At 43.8% G+C, this 26,248-nt stretch overlaps 1 protein-coding gene and 1 long non-coding RNA gene across 2 annotated transcripts in view; one reads left to right on the plus strand and one right to left on the minus strand.

The window, feature by feature from the left end:
* Nucleotides 1-26,248, plus strand: part of LOC149284958 (uncharacterized) — a 130,126-nt gene that overhangs the window by 38,803 nt on the left and 65,075 nt on the right. The gene's annotated exons all lie outside the window — the stretch shown is intronic.
* LOC149284959 (uncharacterized) lies at nt 6,069-8,957 on the minus strand. The gene is made up of 3 exons (XR_016277802.1): nt 8,870-8,957; nt 6,985-7,139; nt 6,069-6,183 (listed from the first exon to the last, which is right to left on the minus strand). It is a non-coding gene; the product is annotated as an uncharacterized LOC149284959 (long non-coding RNA).

The following is a 26,248-nucleotide window of genomic DNA, read 5'->3' on the forward strand; positions in this document are numbered from 1 at the left end:
AGCAGGTACTTCTGGTTCTTCTCTCCCTTCAAGACCAGGGCAGTGGCATTTGGAATGAAGGGAGGACCTCTAAACCTAGTTCCCAGGTTTCCAGGGGATTGCCAGAGCTTTGAGGTTCCCCTGTCTCCCTCCTCTTGGCTTTGACCTAAAGTTTGGCTCTTCTCTTCCCCCCCCCCCCCCAGGACTCCAGAGAAAACTCCCCTCACCCGGAAAATGTTGTTTCCAATGCTATTGAACCCTATCCTCTGTTATGCTTTCTATTTGGCACAAAACCCTTCCCCAAATGAGGCATCAGAAGGGATGGTCTCTCCTCTGCCCCACTTTCCAGGAGGGAAGGGGCTCCTCAAAGCCCCTTTTTCCTTTGGAGCCCCTTCCCCTCCATGGCCATTTCTCTCTCCAAGGGTCCCCCCTGCCTTCTCTTCTCATAATAACCCCACAAGTACGTGGGCCCGAAGGAATCCCCTGAGGAGGGGGCAGGGAAGGAAAGAGGGAGAGGAGGCCTGGCAGGTCCCTTGCCTTTCTTTGGGGGGAGAAGAAGGGCTTCCTTCCTTCTTATAACCCCCAAAGGGCCCCCCAGAAGACCCTCCAGCCATTCCTGTGAATGAATGAGGGCTCTCCCCCTTCCCTTCCTCCTGTGAGGCCAGCAATGGCTTCAGGAGCTGAGACTGCACGTGCGCATATGGCCTCACAGTCCCTTCCTCAGCATGTTCAGGGATTGCCAGGGCCTAGATGCTGCTTCTTATTCTGCTGGCGGCCTTTGCGAGAAAGGAAGGTATGCGCTGGGGGTTCAGCAGCCTCCCCTTCCTTCGCTCCTTTCTTCCTTTGAGGAAACTGCAATGCAGCCCAAGGTGCAGAGCTGGACTCAGGAGGGAAAGGCAAGAAAGGAATGGTCTAGTTTTGAAATATAGCTCTCTCTGCGTATAATGTATATTTGTGTGGGTGGGTGGGCGGGTGTTTGCCCCTGCTGCTCTTATGGCTGGGAATGGAGCTCAGGACTGAGAAGAGAAGAAAGGGTGAGTTTGGGCAAGTTCAAAGCTTCTGTGCATCAAAGAGTCCAGTGTGTTGAAACAGCAAAGAACTTTATTCAGAACACATAGAAATTCAGTGTTTAAATCAGAAATGCCCACTTCAATACAAACAATACATTAAAACCCCAAAACTAAAAACATCACCCTTTTCCAAACCTAGCCCCACCTCCAGTTCCCTCAATTTATGCCCCACAGGTAACAAGGCCCCCTTTCCCATTCCCACAAACTATCCCTTTCTGTTAATACCGTCCTCCAACTTTCTTCAGTCAACATCCTACACATTGCAAAAGCTATCATTCCCTTAAGTATTCTATCCAGCTGTAGCAAATCCCAGCCCCCATCTACCTAACCTATACCACGACCCACACACCCCAGCCAAATTTATAAACTAAAGCAATTATCTATACTAACAGCAATTAAAATCTAAATCTAACAAAATACTACTTTAAACGATAAACAGACATATGGACAGACAAACCTTACAAACAAAATCACAAGAGCCTTTTCTTAGCACCACTGGATGGAAAAGATATTTTTTGTATTTCTTATTGACAAAAATAATTAGTTCACTACTGGGATTTGTGTGGCTTCTCTCCTGTGTGGACTCTCTGATGTGTCTCTAGGTTTGACTTCCGAGAAAAACATTTCCCACAATGCTGGCATTTGTATGGCTTCTCTCCTGTGTGGACTCTCTGATGTCTCACTAAGTCTGCCTTCAAAGAAAAACATTTCCCACAATGCTGGCATCTGTATGGCTTCTCTCCTGTGTGGACTCTCTGATGTGTCTCTAGGTTTGACTTCCGAGAAAAACATTTCCCACAATGCTGGCATTTGTATGGCTTCTCTCCTGTGTGGACTCTCTGGTGTCTTACTAGGTGTGACTTTGAAGAAAAACATTTCCCACAATGCTGGCATTTGTATGGTTTCTCTCCTGTGTGGACTCTCTGATGTCTCACTAAGTCTGCCTTCAAAGAAAAACATTTCCCACAATGCTGGCATCTGTATGGCTTCTCTCCTGTGTAGACTCTCTGGTGTTTCACTAGGTTTGACTTCAAAGAAAAACATTTCCCACAATGCTGGCATTTGTATGGCTTCTCTCCTGTGTGGACTCTCTGGTGTTTCACTAGGTTTGACTTCAAAGAAAAACATTTCTCACAACACTGGCATTTGTATGGCTTCTCTCCTGTGTGGGCTCTCTGATGCATCTCTAGGACTGACTTCCAAGAAAAACATTTCCCACAATGCTGGCATTTGTATGGCTTCTGTCCGGTGTGGACTCTCTGATGTCTCACTAAGTCTGCCTTCAAAGAAAAACATTTCCCACGATGCTGGCATTTGTATGGCTTCTCTCCTGTGTGGACTCTCTGATGTCTCACTAAGTCTGCCTTCAAAGAAAAACATTTCCCACAATGCTGGCATTTGTATGGCTTCTCTCCTGTGTGGACTCTCTGATGTCTCACTAAGTCTGCCTTCAAAGAAAAACATTTCCCACAATGCTGGCATTTGTATGGCTTCTCTCCTGTGTGGACTCTCTGATGTCTCACTAAGTCTGCCTTCAAAGAAAAACATTTCCCACGATGCTGGCATTTGTATGGCTTCTCTCCTGTGTGGGCTCTCTGATGCATCTCTAGGACTGACTTCCGAGAAAAACATTTCCCACAATGCTGGCATTTGTATGGTGTCCCTCCCGTGTGGACTCTCTGATGCATGACAAGGACTGACTTGTAAGCAAAATGTTTCCCGCAGTGCTGGCATTTATGTGACTTCTTTCCTGTGTGGACTCTCTCATGACTCAAATGTTTTTCTGTAAAGAAGAACAATGACAGATGAGAATGGAAATCAGAGTAAAGAGAGGAGGCTGTTACCCCATGATTAACCCCTCCTTATTATAGATTAAATTAATAAAGTTGCTGTGAGTAACCCAAGCATGACCCTGCTGCTTATGCCCCTAAATCCATTTAACCGTTGCATCCTTACTCATAGGAGCTAGCAAAGAATGGGGTCTACCTTAAGGGAATCACTGGAAGGAGATATTCATACAAAGGACTTTTGAAAAAAATATTCCATTAACCATGTGCAAAAATACTTTGATTGCCAGGTAGCATCATATCCTGTGAGACTGCCATAGAGTCCTGAGTCAGAGCCCAAGGCATGATGCAAGCTAACTGCAGAGGTCCCTTCATGCTGTTTGACACCAGGAGATGACTCACAACCAATACAGTATACATCTCACATGCGGATTGGTGTGTATTGGATTGGTGTTGTGTGTACAAGAGATGGTGAAGTTGATGGAAGTCGAGGAGGAGAGCTTGCAAATATTTGTAATATTTTGCAACTCAAGAGAGAGAATCTCCAAGGATTTTGATGAAATCAACTGTGTTTGTGATTTATTTTTCAGTGTGAAAAGTGGTCAGTGCATTGCCAATATCTATATCTGGATATTTGCTTCCGACTCTGTTATGTTATTGTTGAGCCAAGATGTATCTGAGAGCCAGTGTGCTAATCACTTTTGTCTGAGATATTTCCATCAAGCACCCATTGCATTCAATTTGGTTTCAGACCATTCTTCCACCCAGGAAACATTCTAAAGCGATTTAAACCTTTTTGGACACTCAGTTTCTGCTCCCAAGCAACAATTACAGTATAAATATCTGCCCTGGATGGCTGTTCTTTGATGCCAGTCCAATCACAGACACACAGTCTGTTGGTTTACATGGCTAAGCACCTCAATGCACTCGGCAACCCCACTTGTCGCAGGAGCTCCTGACTTCTCTTCCCATATGAAACCCTCAGCAATTGGAATCCAGATCCGCCTATGTAAAGTATTACCATTATGAAAGTCTTACATCTCTTGACCACTCCCACATGTTATCTAGTTCTTGTGCATGTGTGTGAACCCTTACATGTGTGTGTGTTGCTTTTCCCCTAAATAAAAGATAAAACCTATTTCAAATGCCTTTGGAGTTCTGTGTGCTTCTGGGCCTGGTATAGTTGGGCTGAATCCCGAGGTCACTCTTGTCCCAACCAAACTATACCTCTCTTTACAGCTACGTACCAAACTTCCCTAAAAGCATCACACTTGCGGGTGTCCTTACCAAACTCCAGCATTTTGGGTAACAAAGGGCCTCTGGAATCAACCATGGAGCTAAGCAAACTCAGGTTGGACAAAAACATTAGAGAAAAGGGAATTTTTGTGTCGCCTTTCCTCTCTTCATAGACATTGTTGATAACTGCTAAATGGAGCCCCTTAATATGTCTGAAAACAAGGGCCTGAGCCTTGTTCTCACCAGTTCACTCAATCCAGTCCTTAAAATCTGTGAGGTGGTGGCTGCCTCCCAATCCCCAAGGCCCCTCTCCTGGCCCTTCCCAGAGGTCCCTTCTTCTCCGCACAGAGCTAGGCGATCCTGACTTTCATCCTGCCTTCCCCTCCTGGATCCCAGAGGCCTGATCCCCTTCCCTTTCTCCCTCCGCTCTCCAACCTTCCCTCTTGCCATCTGCACTGCTTCAGCATCTCACCTTCACCATCTGTTCCCTGCCTTTCTGTTTTTCACATTCCCTCCTTCTCTCTATCACAGACGGAAATACACCCACAGAGTGTGTGTGATGCATAAAAGGGACACTTTGAGGCCCATTTGTTGAGAAAGGAAGGATAATCAATATACAAATAACTAATTGGGAAAGGCAGAGCAAGGGGGATTGGGACCTGGACTCCAATTTTGGTGAGGGTCAAGTGCCAGAGAGCAGCCTTAAAACATCTCTAAGACAGGGATGGACTACTGTTGTTGATGGGTGTGTGGTCACATTGCCACCCAGGGGATCTCAAGGGCACCCCCACATGGTATTCCCTGGGGGATGATAAATAATATTTTGCCCCTCAATATCCGACAGCATCCCCTTTGTCCCTGTTCTCTGAGCCATTGCAGGGTCAAGGGAGCCATTTTACACAAGAAGCCTCTCCAGAGTCTCAAAACGCTGTAGGAGGCACCAAGAAAGGCAGCAAACTTGGTCAGGGATGGGCTGAGGAGCATTTGGAGCCAAAAAAAATTTTTCTCCGTGGTTCCTTCCCACAAAATCCTAGAATTGCCAGTTTAAGATATGATATTTAGAATCCCTAGAAAATGGAGAGCAATAGTGCCTCACTAAACTACAAATTCAAATATTCTACAGGATGTTGCTATCACAATTAAACTACGCATGAAAGGGATCTGGGATTCTTAGTAGACCACAAGTTGAACATGGGCCAACAGTGTGATGCAGCAGCTAAAAAGACCAATGTGATCCTAGTCTACATCAATGCGAGTATAGTGTTATGGCAGGGGGTTGGACTGGATGGCCCTTATAGTTTTTCAACTCTTAAGGTAAGTAATAGTGCAACTCTATTCTGCTTTCATCAGGGCCCACTTGGAATACTGTGTCCACTTCTGGTCACCACAATTCAAAATAAATGTTCAGAAGCTGGAGTGTATCCAAAGGAGAGCAATGAAAATGGTGAAGGGTCTGGTAACCATCAAGCCTTATGAGGAGTGGTTTAGGGAGCTGGAAATGTTTAGCCTGGAGAAGAAAAGGTTAAAGAGTGGATATGATAACCCTGTTCAAATATTTGAAGATATACTGAGGAGGGAGCAAGCTTGCTTTCTGCTGCTCTAGAGCAAAGGACACAGAACAATGGAAGCAAGGCACAGGGAAAAAATATTAGGAGGAACTTCCTGACAGTAAGAGCTATTCAACAGTGGAATATCCTCCCTCAGAGCATGGTGGTGTCTCATTATGGTTGTTGTTGTTGTTGTCATTAATTTCTAAAGCACTTCTTCTTTGAAAGGCTTTAAAGGTCTTTAAACAAAGGCTGGGTTGCCATCTACCGGGGATGCTTTCAGTGTGTATTCCTGCATGGCAAGGGGTGGAACCAGATGGTCCTTGTGGTCTATTCCAGCTCTATGATTCTATGATTCTAAAGTGGAATCATAGTGCCATGATAATGTAGTATGAAAGGGCCCTCGGTCTTTATAGGAAGAGCAATGAATTCAGCTTCCTTACCCACAAAAGCCACATTCTCATAATTCTCGATCATCACATAATTGTACATATGTTTCTGCTTCTTTGTCAACAGTTTCCATTCTTCCTGAGTGAAATGTACTGCCACATCCGCAAAGGTCACCTGCAATAGAAAATAGCCTTCATTCAGAGAATGACTAATACAAAAAAAAAAAAAAAAAAAGGGGGGGGGAGCACATGATGCATCCCAAAATTATTTGATAACCTCAGAATTTAGTCCAGGAAATGAACTTTAAATTCTGTTAGCAAGAAAAAAGCTACTGCCTTTGAGATTCAGTTTGTCTCAAATTCTTTCAATATAATATACAATATAATAAACAATATATTGCTGGGATATTGATAATGGATTAGGATACTGACTATCGCAACACCTATAGTACATTTAGCCATTTGTTGCCAAATTTCAGAGGCAAATGTCATTTTTAAAAAGCAGTTCTGGGGAGCCCTGTGAACTTGATGGCCACGGGGCCACCCCCAATTTATATCCAGAGACATTCTCCCAACATTTCACAGATGGGAAAAACAAAACACATGTGGGCAAGCAACACCAGAAAATGGTGAAGATGGAAGAGGAAGATCACACAAGCAGGAAAGGGCACAGCAGTTTGCTTTTCCCTCAGGCTCCTAAGAAAGGAAAGTCCCTGCCCCCTTCTTTCTTCTCCTCTCCCCACTTTTGAATTGATGGGGTGCAAACTCCTTGGCACTCCTTATGCAGAAATTGAAATGAGCTGAAGAAAGGGGAAAGTAAAAGGAGGAGAGAGAAACCAGACTATTTAAAAAATAATGGGGTCACAGAGGATTAACCAGGACTGTCTCTGCCAAATTCGGCCAGTATTTTATTTGCTTCCCTTTCATAAATTGGCCCAGCAGTGACACAGATGAAGCTATTAGGATAGTGACTCACCAAAGAGTGCAGCCTCTTTCTGCTGGAGCCCAACTTCCTCCGCTTGGCCTCTGTGTTGGCCATCAGGAGGGCAGGGGGTCCTGGTGGCCCTGCACTTGGTCACTTCCAGCAAGAGAGGCCCCAAAGCCGTGTACAAGGAAGCCGAGATGAAGTTCCTGAGAAAGGGGACCAGGATTAGGATTGGCTTGGTAAGAAACCCTGCAGCACTCAAAGAGACAGAGAACAGCATCCTGCTGGTGACACACACAGATGACATATGCCTCTTTTGGGCCAATGCAGAGGTGGGCATTTGCTTCCTCCCTCTGCACCAAACAAAGCTCCCCAGACCTAGCATAGATTCACTGCAGCTCCCCTACACAACAGATACTACATGCCTTCTTAGAGTGGTGGGGGATTAGGGGATGAGGAATTGGAGAAGGCCCTGGTTATGTCCCCGTAGCTAGATGTGAAATGAGTGCATCATTTGCTGAAACTTCCTGACCTCCCCAGTGGCCCTCAGAGGAAGATGTCTTCATTTTGCTTCTGGCTACATAAACACAGCTGGATGCTTCTCCAATACCTTGCACCCAACACTCTCACCAGGCATGGAATGGCCATGCGGGATAGTTTCCACAACTCTATGGCAGGACCTGTGTCAGTGTATGGCCAGTTGTAGTCTTATTCCACCTGGAGCAACACTGGATTATAGAGGTTTCTGTTGGGTCAGGCTTTCTGGCCTGGTGGCCTCTCATTTTCCCATTGGCCAAACCAGTTGCCCTCCATCCCCCAGGGAGGCCCCCGGTCAAGCAAATGAGGAAAGGAGCATTCTCTTCGGTGGTTGCCCCCCTTCCATGGGATCCAGCCCTCCTCCCAGGATTGAGGAGCACCAGAGCATTGAGCTGATGGCAAGAAAGAACCCAATTGCCATGGCAGTCTTCTGCATGCAGAGAAGTCATTATTCTGAGAGTGCCTCTGCCCATGTGACCATAAGTGACTGGTGAGTCAATCTATAGGTAAATCCAACTGATTCAGTGATTCTCTTCTGATCAGGACTAAGAATAGGATAGGATACAGGCTAGGATTTAGGAATGCATGTGGCTAGAACAAGAAATTTCCAAGCAAAGATGGACTGGTAACAGTGTGGAAAATAGGCACTCTCCACGTAGAATCATAGAATTGTAGACCTGGAGGAGACTACAAAGACCACCCAGTCCAACCCCTTGCCATGCAGGAAATCTCAATCAAAGCATCCCTGACAGATGGCCCCCTCCCCATTTAGACACTGGTGAAAATAATTATTTCATTTTTGCAAATGAGACTATTTCTCTGAGCTTAACTGCTGTGTTTGTCTATGTCAGTCATAGTAGGAGCAAGAAGTGTGCACCTCCTCCCTCTGCTTGCTAAAGCCACATAGAAGTTGAGGCATGTACGTTTGTGTGCATTGTTTCAGAATGGACCTATTGTCAAAATCACATTCATCTTAACTTCTCCTTGCGTATATTTTAAAAGCATGCACACTGCTGAATGTGTTGCACTTGATACATGAAAAGTCTATAAATGTACAGGTTTATGCATGAAGATTACTCCCTGGATTATGCTCATTTTTGGGAAGTGAAGATGTAAGTAAATTCATTATATAAACCAAGTGAATCAAATACCTCACAAAACTCTAGAAAACACCACATACACACACAGTCCCCAAACAAAGGACTCACTGGCGCATTGTGTGTCTGGGATCTGGAAATCTCACTTCCACCTTCTGGGAAGACAATGCTGCAAGAGACTGATTTGGGGCTTGATGCCTGCAAAGCATGGACTCACTCTCTCAGCTGCTGCCCTTCCACACAAACCTGGGCTGAAACATTTAAACAAAGGTCCTCTTTCAGCTGCAGGAATAAAGGCCTACCTTCAGTACAAAGGCACTGACTTCTGCAGCCTCAGAAAGGGCTCTTCTGCAGTCCTTTATGGCCGGAGCTTCCCTGGGTCAGAGGCCGTCTCCTCAGCCGTAGAGAAGGGTTGCTCTGAGTGCGAAGGAGGAGGAGGTCCAATGGCTGAGGGAGGGAAGGCAATGGGGAAAGGTCAGTGCCAATGGCCATGGAGGGCAGAAGGTGACAATGCCAAAGAAACTCCTCTGAGTCCCAGCCATTCTAGGAATGAGTGGCAGGAGTGAGTCCAGGAGGCTGAGGGCGTCTCCTTTCCCAAAGGGGGAGGCAAGGACGGAAGGACCCTCCCCAGCTAGGGCCCAAAGGGAGGGTCTCTTTCCCAACTCTCTCTCCCAGCCCTCAATCCCAGCCTCCCCACTGGCCCTGAGTCCCTGCCTCTTCTTCCTCAGAGCCCCCCACAGGCCCCTTCCTTCCTTCCTTCCCCCCAAAATGGAGGGGCAGAGGCACAAAGGAAGACACTTCTTTCCTTTTGGCCCAAGGAGCCTGGCCTCCTTCTGACTCTGGAGCCTCAGGAGAGAAAGAGAGGCCTCTGTTCAACTGAGGCCTCAGAGAATGTTCCGGAACATTATTCCCCACAGTCACAAGCAGCAGAAAATGGCCGCCAGAACACAAAATGGCCAGGGATGGTGGAAGGGACTGGGATTCCAACCAATCAGTTCTAGGGATAGTGGGAGGGACTGGGATTCTAGAACACAAAATGGCCACCAGAACACAAAATGGCCACTGGGATACAAAATGGCTGCCCCTTCCTCATCGCTTGGCAGTTGGCAGTCTGAGGCCTTCAGGGAATCCAAATTGGTGGATGAAAGGGCCCCAAAGTCGGAAGGGATCCCAAATAGGATTTCCAAACCTTAACAACACCTAGACATTTTCCTGATGCTATTGAAAGTGAAACTGATCCCCTCCTTAATTACAATCAATAGTGAAGGATGTTAATACTAATATTAAGAGTGCCCATCGTCCACAACCCAGCTCAGGTCTTGACCGCTCAGGGAGGCCAGTCCAGCTGCAGGTGGCCCTCCATCCGTCCTCCTTTCCTTCTGCATTCCTCCTCTTTTCCCCAGCATCAGCCCCTTTCCCAAGAAGACTGCATCTGCACTATAGAAATAAAGCACTTTGACACCGCTTTAACCGCTCAGTGCTATGGAATCCTGGGATTTTATCTTTGGACACTTAGCCTTCTCTGCCAGAGAGCTCTCATGCCACAACAAACTACAGATCCCAGGATTCCATAGGATGGAGCCAGGAGAGTTAAAGTGGTTTCTAACCAGATGATTTCTGTAGTGCAGATAGAGCCCAAGTCAGTTGTAAAAGGATAAAAGCAACCAAGTGAAATTTTTATTCTGTTAAAAATGGTTTTACTTTTTTAAAATATAAGCAGTTTGTTTTTCTGTCTAATCCTTATTCTTCTAGTTGTTGTTTCTTTGTATGTTGGTTTGTTTCATTCTTGGTAATATGAGTTATTCTGGTCGGTCTCCTTCCTTCTTGCCTGAAAGTCTATTAATAAGAAAACTGGGGAGTCTTTTTAAACTTTCCAGAGGAGCCACTTTTGGCCTTGTTTGGGGGACTAACCTCCTCTTAGAAGCCAAAGCCCTATGTTTCTGAATAATAATAATAATAAGGCTTGTATTAAAACTATCCTCCCCATTTCTGATCCCTTTTAACACCCATGTTCCCCAGAAGAAGCAGAGCTTTGTAATAAGAAAACCCTCTCAGAAAAGAGACACACTTCCTTCCTTTTGGCCCAAGGAGCCTGGCCTCCTTCTCACTGTGGAGCCTCAGGAGAGAAAGAGAAGCCTCTGTTCAACTGAGGCCTCAGAGAAGGTTCTGGAACATTGTTCCCCACAGCAGCACAAAATGGCCACCATAACACAAAATGGCTGCTAGAATACAAAATGGCTGCCAGAACACAAAATGGCCACCAGAACACAAAATGGCTGCTAGAAGACAAAATGGCCACCAGAACACAAAATGGCCACCAGAACATAAAATGGCCACCAGAACATAAAATGGCCACCAGAACACAAAATGGCCACCAGAACACAAAATGGCCACCAGAACATAAAATGGCCACCAGAACACAAAATGGCTGCCATAACACAAAATGGCTGCCAGAACACAAAATGGCCACCAGAACACAAAATGGCCACCAGAACACAAAATTGCTGCCGGAACACAAAATGTTTGCTGTACCACAAAATGGCTGCCAGAACACAAAATGGTCACTGGAACACAAAATGGCCGCTGGGACAAAAATGGCTACTTCTGTCTGAGCGCTTGGCAGTGGGCAGTTTGAGGCCTTCAGGAGAGAGAGAGAGACAGAGGGAAGAGTGGAAAGAGGTCCTGGAGGGAGGGGGCCTTGGGAGATATAGGGCCTTCCTGAGATATTCGGTGTTCACTTCTTAACAAAGGGGTATCTGGCGTCATAAAGGATTTAGGGCAAACTGGACCTGAAAGGCAGTAGTAGCCTTTTCTCTTGCCAATGGGATTTAAAGTGTATTTCCTGGACTGGATCTCCCAGCATCCACATGGCCAGAGAGAGGAGGGGTCCTGCCTTGCAGTAAGGCCCCTCCAATCCTTCTGAACCAAGGACTACTCTTTCTCCCTAGCTGCCTTGTGTTAGTGGTGTTACTGGACTTGTTGTCGTTGTGTGCCTCCAAGTTGTTCCTGACCTATGCTGACCCTAAGGGAAGCTCTTCACAGGCTTTTATTGGCAAGATTTGTCCAGAAGTGGTTTTGCAAGTGCCTCCCTCTGAGGCTGAGAGAGTGTAACTTGCCTAAGGTCATTCAGTGGGTTTCTGTGGCTAAGCAGCCATTCGAACCCTGGGCTCCAGGGTCATAGTCCAATACAGTGGATCCTTGTTATACGCTGGGGTTTGGTTCCAAGATCCCCCGTGTATAACAAAATCCGTGTACAGTATGCTCAAGTCCCATTAAGTATAATGACATAGCAAAATGGTGTCCCTAATAAAAAATGGAACATCAAGGTAAATTTATACTTTTTTGGAACATTTTCAAACCGTGTATGCTTAAATCCGTGTATAAAAAATCCGTGTATAAGAAGGGCCGACTGTACTCCAGCCACTAAACCATGTTGGCTCTTTCTTGAGGCTTTGTCGTTTTTTGTGGAGTGGCTCTAAGTCATTGTCGACTTCTGAGGAGCCTCTCCTGGGGTTTTCTTGGCAAGAGCTGTTCAGAGGAGTTGCCATTGACTTCCCTGAGGCTGAGAGAGTGTGACTTCTTGCCCAATGGACCCAGCTGGTTTCATGGAGGAGTGGGGCACTGAACTCTGGCCTCCAGAGTTCTAACCCAACACATAAACCACTGCACCACACTGTCTCCCATTCCCATGTACAATCTGAGAAATAATTGCAGGTTTTTTTCTTCATGTGTATCTTCAAGTCACTTCTAATTTATGGCAACCCTAAGGCAACCTTATCATGAGGTTTCTTTGCCAGGTTTCTTCAGAGAGGGGTTGCCATTGCCATTCTCTGAGGCTGAGAAAGTGTGACTTCCCAAGGGCCGCCTAAGTCCAAAACACACTGCAGCAATAATCCAATCTGAGATTGCTTTAACTGCCCTAGCTGAGCTCAGTGCTAAGGAATTCTGGGAAATTTAGTTTTCTGAGACATTGAGCCTTCTCTGTCAGAGACCTCTGGTGCCACAATAAACTCCAGTTCCCAGGATTCCCTAGCACTGGGCCAGGGAAGTTAAAGCACTCTCAGACTGGACTATTGCTGCCGTGTGTTTTGGACCTTACTTGGCCGCAAACTGTCCATAGCCTGCAATGCATCTCCTAATTCTGTTGGCAGTCCCTCCCTCCCAACACTTTCTCATGTCCCCCCAAAACCAGCGCAAAGCTGGCAGATGGAAAGAGGTTTTAAAGCAGCATTTAAATCTGCACTATTTGTTTTTAAAAGACTAAATGTCCCAAATGCTATTATCAGTTTTGTATTACAGAAAGACATAGAGAGCAAACTCCTCAAGTACCTTTGTTTTCTGGAGTGAGATGGACTTTTCCAACAGACTCACTATGATGATCTCCGGTGGTCCAAGCAGCCAAACTGCGGCACTGTAGTAATAATAATAATAATAATAACGCCGAGACGAGTGGAGGCGGGTCGTCTCTGCTCCGCTCTCCTTTCCATTGCAGTCTGACCCGTTTAAGGCACCAATAAATCAATCTAGTTGGTGACCATTAATGTACCCAAGCCGGGTGAGGCTTGAGTCGAGGGTCTGTCGGGGACCTGAGAACTCACTCTCCCCCTCTATTCCCCCCTGCCGGGGGACGGAAGGAGGGAGGTTCTGAGAAGGTCGCAAGACTGCCGGGACTGCAGTGTGTTTGTCTAAGGACTTCAGTCTCAGGCGCAGCTTTTTAACTTGCGGTTACCTCGAGAAGAGCCCGACGGGGTAGCTTGTTCAGCGGTCACACTATTTTGTCTTTCGGGAGGAGCCAGGACATTGAACCCAGAAAGAAAGGATCCTCTTCTTAAATTGGAAGGAAGATTTATAGTGAGTTCATTAAAAATCTCAGAGATGCAAAACCTGTTAAAGAATATATTTGGAGGGATTTAAACAAATATATGTGTTCTCCATTTGGATATTACTAGCTTTTTTGCTTCTTTGGTGGCCCTATTTTTGGACATTGTACATCTTTTTTCATTTCTCATTTCCTGGCACTGAATCTCAGCTGATTTTACTGATTTAACAAGTAACATTTCATTTAAAGCGGCAATCCAATTATCACGGAAGTACTATTATTAGTCTTTTACAATTTTTGTGATCTGCCATAGAAGCTGACTTTGTAAGTCACTTTAATTAACAGTGCTTTATCTACAAAACTGAAGTTGTAATCGTGTGGGAGAAGTGGCAGTTTTGTTACTTCATTTTTGTTAATCTCCTCCAAGTGCAGATACGGTTGAATTGGGAGAATAAGCATAGATTTAAAACAGCTGGAAGTTTGGGAGAACGCGGAGAGCGAATCAGCTGGGCATAAAGAGGAACAGCTTTGGCCCTTTTCTCCTTGACTGACGCTGTCCTCCCTCATTGAAACTCTTAAGGTTTGGGAAGGTTAACAACCCATGACGGAAGGAACTTTCTCTTTTCTGAAAGATTGGCTTAAATGAATACGAGAAGCAGTAAGTACAGAAAGATGAATACAACTGGGAATCAATATAATACTAGACGTGATTCCTTGGAGGGGATTAGTAAGCAGTCCGATATTTCGTCATTAATATTAGAGGAATTACGGGAATTCAAGAGGAATTTTAAATCAGAAATTAGGGAGGAACAGAAGAGCCTAAGGGAAGAAATTAGGCGGGATATACAGCTGGAAATTGACGGCCTATGTAAAAAGGTTGACTCAATTAACAAAGATATATCTGAAATTAAGAAAGAGCTCCAAATAACCTCAAAAAAAACTTTGGACCTGGAAAGGAAAGTAACTAAACTTGAAAGGCACCAACATCAGGAGAACTTTCTTCTACAGATCCAAGAAAAGCGTTATAGGGATAGAGCCATAAAGATCAGAGGGCTTCCCGAGGCAGAGGATGAAGATCTGGAAGAGAGAATCTTACCCGCTTTGTCTCAATTTTTGGATATACCGTTGGACCTCATTGAATCACAGACGGACAAACTCTTCAGAGTCAGTTCTAGAATAGCCCAAGAGAAAGGGCTCCCACGCGACATTGTTATTTGTTTTACGACTACCAGAATAAAGGAAAAGTGCGTGCAAAAGAATTACAAGGATAATTTGGTGATTGAAGATACCCAAGTAAATATATTCAGAGACCTTCCCCTACAGGTCATCAAACAGAGGCAGCAATACAAGTTTTTGACAGCGCTTCTGCAGAGGAAAAAAATTAGCTACAGATGGGTGAATCCAGAGGGCATTGCTTTTATGTTTAAACAAAAAAGATTCAAATTAAACACGGTTGAGAAAGCCAAGGATTTTTACAGAACTTTACTTTATTCTGAATCTGGGGGAGAAAGAAACGCCAGAGATGAAAACCTAGAAGGACCCAGAGCTCTCACCCAGGAAGGAAGGGACTCCCGTGATGATCGGCAGGAGAACGTAGAGGACTCCCAGAAGGCTGTAGCGAAACAGAGCCAACCCCTACTGTTGAGTCTTGATTCGGAAGACCCGTTTTCTTCCCCTCCAAGGACAATTGTCACTTAATCAGGTTCAGCTACTCTTTTTAATCTCTATTTAATAGCTGGTTTTTACAGGTTTGGGAACGCTTTGTTTTTGCTTTCGTTTTCTCCTTTTCTTTGATAATAAGTAGAGCATTGTTGAGGGAGACAGAAAATAGACACAAGAATTTATTACTTTTTGCTTAACACATAGTGATATTTTGGTTATTTGAAAAGAGGCACAAGGCATAATTATGACGATTAGCTTTGCGTCCTGGAATGTAGGGGGACTTAATAGAGACAAAAAGAGAAAGCAGATTTTTCATTTATTGGAAAAGAGAAAATATGATATAGTGTTTCTTCAGGAAACCAAAACAAGGATAGGAGAGCAAAAATATTTGAGAAACCCTAATTTGGGTAATTGTTATACACTATCAATTAATAAAAGAAAGAGAGGGTTGGCAGTTTACGTTAACAGGAAATTTCAGGTAAAAGAATTGAGCTGTGATATGGAAGGCAGATATCAGATTCTAGAAATTGACACAGGGGAAACTAAGATGATCTTAGTTAATGTATATGGTCCATTTGAAAAGAAAGAAATTTTCTATAAAAAATTGAATGAGGAACTAATGTTGTATGATCAAGGCAATACTATTATAGCTGGGGACTTTAACGGCGTTCTAAACCCAAGAAGGGATAGGAAATCAGGGAAAAAAATAAAAGACAGTCAGGGGAAGCTTCCTAAGAGCTGTAGTGAAATGATCAAAGAGCATAGCCTGGTTGACCTATGGATCCATAAAAATGAAGATAGAAATGGCTTTACATTCTACTCGGAGGTCCACAAGTCATGGTCACGTATTGACCTATTTTTGACATCAGACAGTCTAGCTACAAGGGTTCAATCAATAGATCTAGATCCCAGAGCACTATCGGACCACTGTCTGATTGAAATGTCTTTGAGGGAAGGTAAGAGACGTGATTTTGTTTGGCGCTTAAGGGATGATTTATTAGAAGACGAACAATTTGTGAGTAATATGAAGCAGGAAATAATTTCTTATTTTAAGATGAATGAAACCCCAGGAATTAAATCTAAGATAGTGTGGGATGCAGGGAAGGCTGTTTTTCGTGGTATATTAATTAAAAAAGCAGCAGAAAATAAAAAAAATAGAGACAAAAAGGAAAAAGAGTTGATGAAGAACCTTAAGGAAAAAGAAGTGCTTTTGAAAAAGGACCCCACAAATCTTAAAATTAAAAATGAGATCAAAATCCTTCAGAAACAGACACAAAGTAAAATGTGTCTAGAAATAGCTAGAAATTTAAGGAAATCTAAGCAAGCTTATTTTGAAAATGGTAACAGAGTGGGAAAATGGTTAGCAAAAAAATTGGAAAAGCCGAAAGGACAGAGTGTTATTTCTAAGTTGAGGACCGACAAAGAATTGATTACCTCCCGGGAAGAGATTTCTAAAGCCTTTCGAGACTTTTATAAAGATCTTTACAAGGATCCGGGTGAGGGAAAGGATCTAAAAATAGCTTTAAAAGAATATCTAAATTCGAAAATTAAAATTCAAATTTCAGAGGAGGATAGAGATAAATTGAATGCAGAGATATCGAAGCAAGAGATTCTGGCAGCAATAGGTAACTTAAAGGAGGGCAAAGCTCCAGGCAGAGACGGCTTTACACCTTTGTTCTACAAAAAATTTCAAACGGAACTGCTAAATCCCCTTTACAGGGTGTTTAATAACATTGAGGCAGAAGGCATTCCCCCTTCGTGGGAAACAGCTAGCATCTCTCTTATCCCTAAGGAAGGAAGGGATTCCCAATTAGTAACCAATTATCGACCAATAAGCCTCCTCAACGTGGACTATAAAGTGTTCACTTTTATTTTGGCTTCCAGACTTAAAGGCATATTAAATAAGGTCCTGGGTAGAGAGCAAAACGGTTTTTTACCGGGTAGGCAACTTAAGGACAACGTTCGGTTGATTATAAATAGCCTTGAATATTATCATGTGAACAATGACAAAAAGTGTGCATTAATTGCCCTAGATATGGAGAAAGCATTCGATTCTTTGAGATGGGATTTTTTGGTTGAAACTCTTTACCATATAGGATTAGGAGAAACTTTTATAGGACAGATGAAACATATCTACAATAAACAGAAGGCTCAAGTCATGGTAAATGGTGAAAAAACTCCTGAATTTGATATACATCGGGGGGTAAGGCAAGGTTGTCCGATTGCCCCATTACTTTTTTTGATCGCTATGGAGGTTTTGATTTCAGCTATAAACCTTAATAAAAACATAAAAGGTCTGAATAAGGGGGGATGCGAAGTTAAATCTAGAGTTTTTGCGGATGACGTTGCCCTGATACTAGAAGACCCAAATCAAAGTATAAGGCATCTGTTATTAGAACTAGATTGTTTTAGCTTTTTCTCAGGGTTAAAAGTAAACAAAAGCAAAACAGCTATGCTAATCAAGAATTTAACCAGAGAAGAAGTGGAACTCTTAGAGAAAGATTCGGGTTTTAAAGAGGAAAAAAAACTTAGGTATCTGGGGATTTGGTTGGCAAGGGACAATTTGAAACTGTTTGAAAACAACTATATTGGAATGTGGAAGGATATTCAGGATAACTTGAGAAGGTGGAATCAACTAAACCTCTCATTACTGGGGAGGATTGCCGTCATTAAAATGGCAGTATTGCCAAAAATTATGTTTTTATTGCAAAATCTTCCAATTATGTTAAAAGATAATATTTTCAAAAATTGGGAAAGCGAACTCAGAAAATTTGTCTGGAGAGGTCAAAGACCCAGAATTAAATGGTCAGTGCTAAAGGATGCGAAACATAAAGGGGGATATTCGCTCCCAGACTTTCAAATATATTATTGGGCTTGTAGTCTGGTATGGCTGCAATGTTGGATTAAATTAGATGATCCCTTTATTTTAAATTTAGAAAATACCCAATTAAGGTTCGGCTGGCATGCCTTTCTATGCTATGGAAAATGGAAACATAACAAGGATTTTGACAACCACCCCCTTAGGAAGTCGTTACTCACAACATGGATGAAAATTAAAAAACTTTTTTATTTTAAATTGCCTTTATGGACTTCCCCTCAAGAGGCTTTTTTTGGGAGATGGCACACCAATAGCAAATGGCTTACATATAAAAATCTAATCAACTTTAATAATACTGGGAAGCCCATCCCAAAAACAAGAGAAGCTTTGCTAGGTGAGGGTCATAATCTATCTTGGTTTAATTTTTTACAGATTACCCAAAAACATAAAGAGGATGACAGGACAATAGGGATTGAGAATTCTTTCAATGAATTGGATGAGATACTCTGGTATACAGAAAAGAAAAAAATAGCTAAATTGTACAAGTTATTACTGGATCGATCTTTGGAAAAATTAGCTGTCAAAGATTATATGGTGAAATGGGCAAAGGACATGAACAGTAGTATACATTTAGAGGAATGGGAGGTAGCATGGAAAAGGACAGAAAAGTTTACTGTGGGGCAAAATTTAAAAGAAAATCATTTGAAGATAATGAATAGGTGGTATATTACCCCGTGGAAATTAAAGAAAATGTCAAATACTTCCGATGGGAAATGTTGGAGATGTCACGCTGAGAAGGGTACTTTATACCATATGTGGTGGGATTGTGCGGAGATCCAGAAATTCTGGTCTCTGGTACATAAATCCTCACAGCAGATACTAGGTATTCAAATCCCTTTGAACCCAAAGTTGTTTCTCTTAAATATTACCTCTGTTCTGGACCCTAAAGACGAACCCCATAATTGGAGACTAATTCTATATTTAGTCACTGCCGCGAGAATTGAAATAGCGAGATTATGGAAATCCACTGGTATTCCCTCATGGGATAGCTGGATGATGAGAGTTAACGAATACAGAGAAATTGATGCGATTTCCTGTAATGTCCAAAATCGGAGCAATAATAAGAGAAAGGAGGACTGGAAGAGAGTACTGATACAATGGGAAAAGGAATGGAAGATAAATAGTTCCCTGATTGAGTTTTAAGATACCTATTTTTGGCATCGCTAAGAGAGAAACAGGCTTTCATCCGATGGGGATAGGGACCATTGTTCAAATTTTACAATTTATTCTTCTCTTTTACTTTTCCCTTTTAGATCATTGTGCTACTGGATTATGGATGTTAAATCTGTTTTCACTATTATCTTTTTGAGGTCTTAGGACAAGATAGTAGCGTTGTGTTCAGATTAATTAGCCTTAACAAATTTATTAAACCGACATAATTAAAGGTTCTAGTAGCTTTACAGGCTGATTGTGATGTAAATTTACCAAGATAGGAAAACAAATTAGTTGTGCTTTTTTTTTTTTTTTTTAAGTTTACTAACGGATCTTGGACAGCGTAATCGGTATATAGGGTTTCAAGTTAGCTAAACCTGGTTGACAAATGGCCACCGGAAGACCTCCGTGGAAGAAGAATCGGGAAAGGAAGAAAAGGCATTTTACTTTATTGTATAACACAAGTCAAATATATTTTTTGTATGTATTGTTTTATTGGAAATTTAATAAAGACCAGTATGAAAAAAAAAAAAAAAAAAAAAAGCAAGCTGGGGCTGCAGGGAAGTCTTTGAGTCAGTGGAGGAGTTTGCCCTTGGAGTGAAGGGAAGGAGGAAGAGAGAAGAGAGGGGAGAAATCCCATTTCAAACCGAATTCGGGGGGGGGGGGGGGGATACGGAGTGGAGACTGCCATGGTCGCCTTAGTCGATGATCTCCTTCTGGGCATCGACAGGGGAAGTGTGGCCCTGTTGGTGCTCTTGGACCTCTCAGCGGCCTTCGATACCATTGACCATGGTATCCTGGAACGCCTGGGAGAGTTAGGTATCAGAGGCACTGTTCCGGTCCTACAGTGGTTCTGGTCCTACTTCTCAGGCAGAGTCCAGATGGTGGCGCTAGGAGACAGTTGCTCTTCTAAAAGAGAGATAAAATGTGGTGTACCCCAGGGCGCAATATTGTCTCCTATGCTGTTTAACATTTACATGAAGCCGCTGGGAAAAATCATCCGGAGACATGGGGCAGGATGTTATCAGTATGCTGATGACACCCAAATATATTTCTCTATGTCTCAAACTGATGCAGTGTCTATGGATGGCATCTCTCCTCTGAATGCCTGTCTTGGGGCGGTAATGGACTGGATGAGGGAAAACCGACTCAAGCTGAATCCAGGTAAGACGGAGGTACTTGTTATAGGAAACCCAAGCCCAGGTATGGAATTATGTCAGCCAGTTCTGGATGGGGTCACACTTCCCCTGAAAGACTCTGTCCGCAGCTTAGGGGTGCTCCTTGACTCGTCGCTTCACCTGACAGCTCAGGTAGATGCGCCAGTCAGGAGCACTTGTTATCAGCTTTGGCTGATACGCCAGCTGCGCCCCTTCCTGGAGCAGGGAGGCCTTGAAACAGTTGTACATGCGCTGGTCACCTCTCGATTGGACTTCTGTAATGCGCTGTATATGGGGCTACCCTTGTGCCAAGTTCAGGAACTTCAACTTGTACAAAATATGGCAGCCAGGTTAATTACAGGTACTCGTCGTACCGATCACATAACACCGGTTTTGAAATCCCTTCACTGGCTGCCAATTAGTTTCCGGGCAAGGTACAAGGTGTTGGTGTTTACCTTTAAAGCCCTACATGGCTTGAGTCCAGAATACTTAAGGGATTGCCTTCTTCTGTATTGTCCGTCCCGCACTCTAAGGTCCTGGGGGAAGAGTCTACTTCAGCCAATAAAATCTAGGCTAACCTCAGTCACCCAGAGGGCCTTTTCCATCGCAGCTCCGAAGCTATGGAATGACCTGCCGAAGGAGATCCGCGACATTTCTACTCTTACAGCCTTTAAGAAGGTCTTAAGACGCATCTCTTCAGGCAGGCCTTCCCTGCCTAGTTCCCTACCTAGTTCCTCTCCCCATTTACTGTGACTTATGTCACTCTGTCCACCAATTCTTCTCTTATATTAATGAGAAGAATTAAATTAAAATTAATGAAATTATATTATTGCCTCAAGAAGAAGAGCCCTCCCTCCATTTCAGGTGTCATCATCAGACCTGGGAGGGAGTGAAAAAGACAGGCCCAATTTCCATCAGGCCTAACTGTGAATTACTGTAACTAATGTCGCTCTCTTTTATTTTATTGTATTGTATTTATTTTTTGTATTTTATTTTATTGTATTCTTTATATTTTTATTGTTGTAACCCACCCAGATTCCTTGTGATTGGGCGGGCTATAAATTATTATTATTATTATTATGTTGTTGTTGTTGTTGTTGTTGTTGTTGTTGTTTATAAATGGAAGATGGGAGACCGGTCTGTAATTGTTCATGTCCTAGGGATCATAACACCATTTCTTTTAAGCAAGATGGAAGAGATGCATTTATGATACATCTCAGGTGAGTCCTAAGTGCATCTCCTCCTTGGATGACCAGACATGAAGGACACAGGTCAAGAGGGCAAGTTGTCTTCTTCTCATTTCCCAGGAGCTTGACTACATCCTTAGTACTCACAGATTCAAATTGATCCAGTATGATCTCATTGACAGAGTCACTGGACACCTGACCTATGGCCTCTGCAATAATGCTGGCATCCAAGTCAGCTCTTATCATTTAAAGCAGGGGACCTCAAACTCCGGCCCTCCAGATTTTTTGGACTTCAGCTTCCAGAATCTCAGATCACTGGCCAAGCTGTCAGGGAGGGCATTATGAGGTAGGAAGCAAATTTGTGGATGGTGATTGGCTGAGGGCCAAAGAGGAAAGGGGAGCCTTTGTGGGGCTCTGGAAGTCTATTCAGATTGGCTGTAGAGTACTGAGGTAGGAAGGGAATTTGCATGTGGATGGTGATTGGCTGAGTCTTCTCGGAGATGAAGTCCAAAACACCTGGAGGGCTGGACTTTGAGGACCCCTGATTTAAAGCATCACAGTGAGCTGTGATAGCTCTTACAATGGGTCCTGGGAGGTGAGTACATCAGTCTGGTCCACGATACCCCCACCTCACTTCAATAGTCCCATTATGCTTTTCTTCCCTTGGCACCTTCCTTCCTTCCTTCCTTCCTTCCTTCCTTCCTTCCTTCCTTCTCTTCCTTTCACCTCCAGCCAGGCAGAGAGTTGAGCCAAGCCAGAAGCAACCCTTTCTCTCCTCCAATTCCTCCAGGGGCCAAGGAAGCCAGCAGAGGCAAGGCAGCAGTGAGAGGGGCATGGCCAGGACTGTAGATCTTCCCCGAGGCCAGAGGATGCCAGCCAGGAGACAGCCTTCTCCCTTAACATCCCTGGCTCTCAGTGGCAGGGACGCATTGGTGAATGGTGGTACAGATGTTGCCAACTGGCTGGTACCTTTTTCCTTGTGTACTTTTATTTCATATGTTCTTAGACAGACACTTGGAGGGAGATGGGCATGGGCAAGGAGAATATCATTCAGATGACGAATTGGGGGGGGGGGGAGATTGACTGTGGAGTGGCTATACAAGATGTGCATGGTGCGCTAACAGGGTGAAATGTCGTTACAGCGGAAGGAGAGATTGATGTTTGATATCTATCTCCCCTTCCATTCACCCTGCTATCCCAAAAGAGATGGAGAGCATACCAAACCAGCCACAGAGCCTTTCCCTGCTCTTGTGTAACGGCAGGTCAGTCAAAAATACAACGCAGATAGTCCAGAATCTCCTACCGGACAAAGAGGCTGACCTGGCTTGTTTCACGGAGACCTGGCTGGGTGATGATAGCTCAGCCACCTGAGCTCAGACTTTACCGGCTGGGTTCGCCATCAGTGAGCAGATAAGGGAACGTTGCTTTGGTCCATGAAAACAACCTTGCTTTGGCCAGGATACCTATCCATAAGATGGACCACATTGAATGTCTTTACCTCAGCTTAAGGACTAGGGAAAGTTTGGGGATTCTGTTGGTTTAATGTCCACCCCCTTCCTTAACAGACTGCCTAGCGGAGCTGACACAACTGGTCTCAGAGCTGCTGCTGGAGTCGCCTAGGCTTTTAGTCCTGGGCGACCTCAACATCCCCCTCGAGGCCGGTTTAAGGAACGTATCTGGTGCAGCTCGGGAGTCCATGGTCAGCATGACAAACATGGGCCTTTCCCAGATAGGCTCTGAGCCCACTCACTGTGCAGGTCATACTCTCGATATGGTCTTCTGTGCGGAACAGGCACATCCATGGACGGAGGTAGTCAATATCTCCGCATTGTCATGGACCATGGATCATTTCCTGGTCAAGGTTGGGCTGAAGGCCACTATTCCCCCCGTCGGGGTTGGAGGACCTATTAAAATGGTCCACCCTCGAAGGTTGATGAAACCCACTAGGTTCCCAGAGTCCTTAGAGGGTTTGATGGCTGGTAATGCCTGCGATTCTGTTGAAGCTCTGGTCAATACTTGGAACAATGTTCTTACCAGAGCTATAGACACTATTGCTCCCAAGCGCCCTTTTTCAACCCGCTTCAAATTGCAGTTCATGGTATACTAAAGATCTCAAATTAATGAAGGGGGCTGGACAACGGCTAGAGCGCTTCTGGCAGAAATATGGACTGATACCTGATAAGGGTTTTTCTTAAATCCTATGTAGTAGCAATAGATGCAGCTAAGAAGTCCTTCTACTCTGCATCTATTGCATCTGCAAAGTCTCATCCAGCAGAGCTATTCAGGGTGGTAAGGGACTTGACTCAAATGCCTCCACCCTGAACTCTTTATTGGAACCTACAAAAGTCTGCTCTGATGCTTTTAATAACAACTTCGCAGACAAAATCTCTCAGATGAGAATCAATTTGGACTCTGGCTTTACGACAGAGGCGACAGGAGAGATATCCAGAGCCTCCGCCTATACTGTTCTTCTGGATGTGCCGGGGGTTCAGGAGCCTCCCCTTCCTTCCCTCATTTCTTCCTTTGAGGAAACCAAAATGGAGCCCAAGGTGCAGAGCTGGAAAGTCAGGAAAGGAAGGATCTAGTTTGGAAATATAGCTGTCCCTGTATATTTGTGTTTGTGTGTGTGTGTTTGCCTCTGCTGTTCTTATGGCTGGGAATGGAGCTGAGGACTGAGGACAAAAGAAAGGGTCAGTTTTGGGCAAATGCAGAACTTCTGTGCATCAAAGAGTCCAATGTGTTGAAATAGCAAAGAACTTTATTGAGAACACACAGAAATTCAGTGTTTAAGACAGAACTGCCCACTCCAATACAAACAATACATTAAAACACCAAAACCTAAAACATTACCCTCTTCTAAACCCCACCTCCAATTCCCACAGTCTATGCTCTGCAGGTAACAAGGACCCTTTGCCATTCCCACAAACTAACCCTTTCTGTTAATACTGGCCTCCAACCTTCTTAGGCCAAAATCCCACAAATTGCAAAAGCTATCATTCCCATAACTAATAAAGCCAGCTGTAACAAATCCCAACCCCCCATCTACTTAACCTATACCATGACCCACAATCCCCAGCCAAATATACAACCCAAAGTAATTTTCTATACGATTAGCAATGAAAACCTAATCTTAACAAAGTATAACTTTAAAACATAAACAGACATATGGACAGACAAACCTTACAAACAATATCACAAGGGCCTTTTTTGGACTGTTGGATTGAAAATGTATTTTTTGTCTTCGTTATTGACAAATATAATGTTAGTTCACTACTGAGATTTTTGTGGCTTCTCTCCTGTGTGGACTCTCTGATGTCTCACTAGGTCTGACTTCAAAGAAAAACATTTCCCACAATGCTGGCATTTGTATGGCTTCTCTCCTGTGTGGACTCTCTGATGTAACACTAGTTTTGATTTCAAAGAAAAACATTTGCCACAATGCCGGCATTTGTATGGCTTCTCTCCTGTGTGGACTCTCTGATGTGTCACTAGGTCTGACTTCCGAGGAAAACATTTCCCACAATGCTGGCATTTGTATGGCTTCTCTCCAGTGTGGACTCTCTGATGTATCACTAGGTATGACTTCTGAGGAAAACATTTCCCACAATGCTGGCATTTGTATGGCTTCTCTCCTGTGTGGACTCTCTGATGTATCACTAGGTATGACTTCTGAGGAAAACATTTCCCACAATGCTGGCATTTGTATGGCTTCTCTCCTGTGTGGATTCTCTGATGTTTCACTAGGTTTGACTTCAAAGAAAAACATTTCCCACAATGCTGGCATTTGTATGGCTTCTCTCCTGTGTGGACTCTCTGATGTCTCACTAGGTCTGACTTCTGAGGAAAACATTTCCCACAATGCTGGCATTTGTATGGCTTCTCTCCTGTGTGGACTCTCTTATGTCTCACTAGGTCTGACTTCTGAGGAAAACATTTCCCACAATGCTGGCATTTGTATGGCTTCTCTCCTGTGTGGACTCTCTGATGTCTCACTAGGTATGACTTCTGAGAAAAACATTTCCCACAGGGCTGGCATTTGTATGGGTTCTCTCCTGTGTGGACTCTCTGATGTATCACTAGGTTTGATTTCAAAGAAAAACATTTCCCACAATGCTGGCATTTGTATGGCTTCTCTCCTGTGTGGACTCTCTGATGTTTCACTAGGTCAGACTTCCAGGAAAAACATTTCCCACAGTGCTGGCATTTGTATGGCTTCTCTCCTGTATGGACTCTTCGATGCATGACAAGGATTGACTTGTAAGCAAAATATTTCCCACAATGCTGGCATTTATGTGACTTCTTTCCTGTGTGGACTCTCTCATGACTCAAATGTTTTTCTGTAAAGAAGGACAATGACAGATGAGACTGAAAATCAGACTTAAGGGAGGAGGGTGTTGCCACATGATTTAGCCCTCATTAACCTCTCCTTATTTGCGATTAAATTAATAAAGTTGCTGTGAGTAACTTAAGTATGGCCCTGCTGCTTATGCCCCTAAACCCATTGAATGGTTGTATCCTTACTCATAGGAGCTAGCAAAAAATGGGGCTGCCTTGAGGGAATCAGTGGAAGCAGATAGTCAAAGGACTGTTGAAAAAATATTCCATTAACCATGTGCAAAAATACTTTGATTGACAGGTGGCATCATATCCTGTGAGACTGCCATAGAGTCCTGAGTCAGAGCCCAAGGCATGATGGAAGCTAACTGCAGAGGTCCCTTCATGCTGTTTCGCACCAGGAGATGACTCAAAACCAATACAATATACAGCTCACATGCGGATTGGTGTGGATTGGATTGGAGTTGTGTGTATAAGGGATGGTGAAGTTG

This window comes from Sceloporus occidentalis, unplaced genomic scaffold (genome assembly GCF_023333645.1).
Source record: "Sceloporus occidentalis isolate IW3139 unplaced genomic scaffold, rSceOcc1.0.p SCAF_86, whole genome shotgun sequence".
Classification (NCBI taxonomy): Eukaryota; Metazoa; Chordata; class Lepidosauria; order Squamata; family Phrynosomatidae; genus Sceloporus; species Sceloporus occidentalis.